This window comes from Octodon degus, unplaced genomic scaffold, assembly GCF_000260255.1.
Source record: "Octodon degus isolate 3935 unplaced genomic scaffold, OctDeg1.0 scaffold00026, whole genome shotgun sequence".
NCBI lineage: Eukaryota > Metazoa > Chordata > Mammalia > Rodentia > Octodontidae > Octodon > Octodon degus.
Window position 1 is genome coordinate 9,181,229 of NW_004524602.1, and position 5,279 is coordinate 9,186,507.

At 44.6% G+C, this 5,279-nt stretch overlaps 1 protein-coding gene across 1 annotated transcript in view; it reads right to left on the bottom strand.

Moving 5' to 3' along the window:
- Iqch (IQ motif containing H) overlaps positions 1–5,279 on the bottom strand; it is a 218,911-nt gene that overhangs the window by 180,728 nt on the left and 32,904 nt on the right. The window lies entirely within an intron of this gene.

Sequence of the window (5,279 nt, forward strand, 5' to 3'; positions counted from 1 at the left end):
GAGTGGTGTGTGTGTGTGGCCAGCTCAGCCCACCAGGGGGCGGGGCTGGCTGGCATGTGGTGCTGGGGGGTTGAACCACGGTCCCTGATGCCTTGCCAAGCTTGTTCTAAGTAGGTGCTTTAGACCACTGAGCCATCTCTCCAGCCCCATCCTACCTTCATTTTGGATGTTGGGTATTTGTCTGAGCAATGAGAGAAGAGTAACTGAGAAAGAATTTGGTACCGAGAGTGGGGTCATTGTTGTGATTAAACTTGATCATGTGAATGACACGCTTCTGGGAAGAGATAGGAAAGGTTTGGAGATGTCACCTACAAGAGAAGTGCTGGAACAGCTTTGGCTGTTCTGTAGGGGAGATTCTGGTCAGAGCTCAGAAGACCAGAGGGCTGATAGAAAGACTGCCTATAAAGACCAGGCTGTGAGGTTTCTGCTGGAAAGAAGAATTGCATTGGTTTTTGGGCTCCAGATGATTTGTGTTACAGCTTGGCTGAAAGTTTGTGTGCATTTTGCTTGTGTCCAGAGACTTTGCCTGAGACTGAGACTGAGTGCAATGGACTAATTAATCTGGCAAAACAAATTTCAAACCAGCCAAATATTGAGGCAGTGGCATGGCTATTGTTGGGGGCTTTTAGTCAGATTTATGTTGAGATTCAAGAGCAAAGAGCCCAGAAAGATGATTTAAAATGTTGAGCGTTTGGTCAGAAAGAAAGTTCCAATAAAGCTGTGGACTGCAAAGATAGAGAGCTGAGAGGATCTCCATTGTCAGGAAGGAACCAGAGAATGGAAATGATGGTCTGAGGGCATCACAGGAGGCAGCAGGTCTCCACCCTTTGCAGCCTCAGAATTGCAAGGGTGAAGTACTTTGCCTTGAGGAGAAAGCCACAGAGCCCCATGTTCCAGAATGGCAGAAGTGGTTTCAAAATGGGGCTGGCATGAAGAATTTATTTCTTGGAATAAGGTCATACTGCTCAGCGATCCAGACACTTGTTCCCTACAGCCAAGAGAGAAGGATGCCTCGCTACTGCTCCAGCTGGCAGAAGACCTTGGCATCTTCCATGTGGCATTGGTTTTAGGCATACAAAGAATGCAGGAGGTTAAGAAGGTTGGAGGTTAAGAAAGCTTCCACCTAGATTTCAGAAGGCCTGGCAGGCCTGGCAGTGTGCCTCTGGGAGGGCCATGTGTAAAGCTATGAGTGAGAAACTTAACCAGTGGAAACCCCAGAAGTTTGGAAAAGCCAGGAACATGGTGCATCTCAGGGAAACTGCAAGGAGGGAGAAAAACTGGCAGAAGAGAGAAGCCATGGGAGCTACAAACACCAGAAGAGCTATAGGGGCAGAGCCACATGGAGCTCACAACTTGCCACAGGTTGCTTTGGATGCTCCACATGGAACTACAGGACTTAATGTTTGCCCTACTGGATTTTGGACTTGCTTTTATTAACTTTGTATTCCCTTGTTATGTACCTTTTGGAATGGTAATGTTTTTCCTTTGCCATTGAATGTTGGAAGTGCTTGACTTTTCATTTGTACAGGGCTCAGAGATAAGAGTTTGCCTTAGATCTTGGAGGAGACTTGGGACTTGGACTTTTCAGCAGTGCTGAAACTGCTAGGACTTTGGCAACTCTTAGAGATGGACTAAAATGGCTTTTGCACAAAGGGATATCCATGAGACTTTGGGGGTCCAGGGGAGGAATGTTGTGGTTTGTGTCTAGTTGTCCCCCCAAAGCCTCATGCAGTCATGGGCTGATCTTCTAGCGTTTGTAATTAACTCGATCCACTGGGATTAGGGGTGTGAGCACTGCTGGGATTACAGGCGTGTGTGCTACACCCAGCCTGGAGTGGAGAGCCTGAATGCAACCTAAGGGAGACAGGCTTGTTCTCTGTAGCCGTTGTTGCTGCTACTCTTCCCATTTGCTCTTGCTGTTTTACTGTGTTCAGCCACAATGGAGTGCTGCCCTCTACCATGTGCCCCTCTGCCTTGGAGCCAGCCAAGTATGGACAGAAACCTCCACTAACTGTGAGCTAAATAAACCTTTCCTTCCTTCATTTTGGGTGTTTGGTATTTGTTCCAGCAACAAGAGATGGGTAACTGAGACAGAATTCATGCATCATTACAATATAATATCTTTAACTCTTTGATGGAGTTACCTACAAAGAGAATAGCTGGGCCTATTGGAATTTCCATGTTTAGTCTTTTGGGGAATCTCCATGCTGATTTCCATAGTGGGTGCACTAATTTATACTCCCTCCAACAATGAAGAAGAGTGCTTTTCCCCCACAGCCTCGTTAGCATCAGTTATTATTTGATTTCCTGATCATAACAATTCTTTCTGGGGTAACATAGAATCTCAGTGCTGTTTTAATTTGTATTTCTCTAATGGCCACAGATGCTGAGCATTTTTTGCACTGGTCATCTGTACTTCCGAGAAGTACGCTTGCTCATTTCAGTTGCCCAGTTTTCGATTGGTTCTTTTATTGGGGAGGGGTCTATGTTTTGAGTTCTGTATATATTCTATACATAAGTCCCTTAAAAATTAACTGGAAAAAAATTCCACAAGTTGTCTTTTCACTCTAGGGGCTGTTTCTTTGGCTCTCCAGAGGCTTATCTGATATAATCCCACTTGCTGACTCTTGATACTATTTCTTACACAATGGGAGTTCTGCTCAGGAAGTACTTCTTATGTTTATATCTTCCAGATTCTTATCTGTTTTCTTTTCCAGAAAAATTTTAAAACATAGGTCTTTGATCCATTCTGATTCTCAATGAGTGCATGGTGAGAAAAACAGGTCTAGATTCAATCTTCTGTGTGTGACTAGCTAATTTTCCCAGCACTTATTTAAAAGGCTATCTTTCTTCCAATGTATGTGTTTGGTCCCTTTGTCAAAGATTAGATAGCTAAATGTGCCTGGAGTTGTTTCTTCTCTACATCCTCTATTCTGTTCCATTAAGTCTGTCTTGGGCCAGTACCATGCTGATTTCACCACTGTGGCTTTGTAATGTAACCTAAAATCTGGGGGTGTCACACCTCCTGCTTTGCTCTTGTCACCCAGAAACGACTTTGCTCTTCTAGGTCTCTCCTAGTTCCATATGAATTTTAGGATTGTCTGCTCTAGTTCTATGACGAGTGCTGCTGGTATATTGAATGGTGTCTTATTCTTATTGTGGAGGCAAAATGCCTGGCACTCAAGATAAAGGAGGAAAGGTTTACTTGGCTCCCAGTTTGTAGCGGTTTCAGGTCGTAGTTGGCTGGCTCCGCAGCAGGGTGCCATTGCAGACAGGCATCATGGAGAAGAAGCAGGTCACGGCAGGCAGAAAGCAGCAAAGCAGCAATCATAAGTGACAACCCTCTTTCCGTCCCTTATATTTTAACCAGACTACCCACCCATAGGCTGGTAGAGCTCACACATAGGTAGGATCTTCCTATTATCTACTTTTAGAACTGTGCCAAACCAATCAGTGGATTAATTTAGTAATCACACGCTGTGTTGGTTACTTTTCTCATTGCTGAGACAAAATACCTAACACCCAAAGTTAAAGGAGAAGAGGTTCACTTTGGCTTACAGTTTATAGAGGATTCAGTCCATAATAAGCTGGCTCCGAGGCAGGGTGGCGTGGCAGATGGGCATTGGTCACAGCAGAGAAACAGTTCATGGTGGCAGAAGGCAGAAGGCACCAAGCTACCAGTGACAAGAGCAGCTTCTTTCTGCCACTCTTATGTTCTATCTAGGCCATGTGGTAGAGGGCAGGTGCCAAACCAACCAGCCAACTAATTTAGTAATCATAGCCCTTGATCACACGCTTAACCCCAGCATCACACAGTCTAGATGCAGCCACCTCTGAAAAGTCCCACCTGGGACTGCATGAGGTTTGGGTTGGCGGGGACAATCTAGACACAAACCATGGCATTTGGGCTTGTATGAAATGCATGTATTAGTTTTGGAAGGATGGCCATTTTGCCAATACTCCTATCCAGGAACAGGGGTATCTTTCCATTTTCTGGGGTCCTTTTCAATCTCTTTTCAGAGTACTGTTGAAATCATTTACTTCCTTGGTTAGGTTAATTCCTAAGTATTTAATTTTTCTTGGGGCTGGGGAGATAGCTCAGTAGAATAAGCACTTGCCTGGCAAGCACAAGGGCCTGAGTTCAATCCCTGGTTCCGTAAAAAAGAAAAAAAGTATAATTTTTCTTGATGTTATTGTAAACGGCACTATTCCCCTAATTTCTTTCTCAGTAAATTCATTAATAGTGTACAGGAATTGCTATTGGGCTTTGTGGGTTGATTTTGTATCCTGATACACTGGTGAATTTGGTTACTAATCCCAGGGATTTTGGGGGTCTTCTATGTAAAGGATCATGTTGTCTGCAAATAATGCCGATTTGATTTCTTTTTTCCTACAGGAATGATTAAAGGAATGAGAACTTGATGGTTACTGAGAAGGAATGACTCCAGACACTCAGGCCTTAATAAGATGTCAGCCTTAATAGCAGAGGATGAGAGGAGGGACGCTTCTTTCGTGAAGACAAGACTATAAATCTACACCTAAAAATATTTATAGATATGGCAATTGAAAGGTTAGGCTTAATTTGTATGTGACTGAACACTAGAAGAATATTGTTCAAATAACGGAAAATGTAAACCCCTCGTGTATATGAAGGCCATGGGTAGGTGGTAAAGACGGCTAAGCAAGTGTCGCTAAGGGCACACCTTCTAGCTCAGCACTCTGCTCTTGCTAATGTGTGGGCCTCCTCCTCCTGGTCTAAGATTGCTGCTTAGGGTTCCAGCCATCACAGTCTTACTCCAGGCAGCAGAAGAGGAAAAGGAGAAGGAAAGACGAAAGGGTGCAAGCCAATTATCTTTTAAGGAGGCTTCCAGAAAAATAAAATACTGTGAGAGAGCGGTTGCGGTATTGAACCACTGAATCCATCAGAAAAGACATGACATTAAAGAATATACATTTCTGGTAGGGTCTATTGTCAAATATCAGAAGGAGACCATTGTTGGTAAGGCACTGGTTCAGCTGCTCAGAGAAGCTGTCGAAGACCCAGTTCCTTTCCTTCTTCCTGCGCTCTGCTGCTCTCATAGTGTGGCCCTTTCTCGTCAATGCATGGCCCCTCGTGACTGCAAGACAACGGCTGCAGCTCCAAGCGTCACATTTGTGTGCAAGGCAGAAAGAAAGCGGGAATGGAGAAGGAGCACACAGAGATGCCAGCTGCCTCTGCTGCCTTTACCAGGAAAGCTAAATATTCCCCAGAACCGGCCGGCAGTCATCGGCTGCTCAGC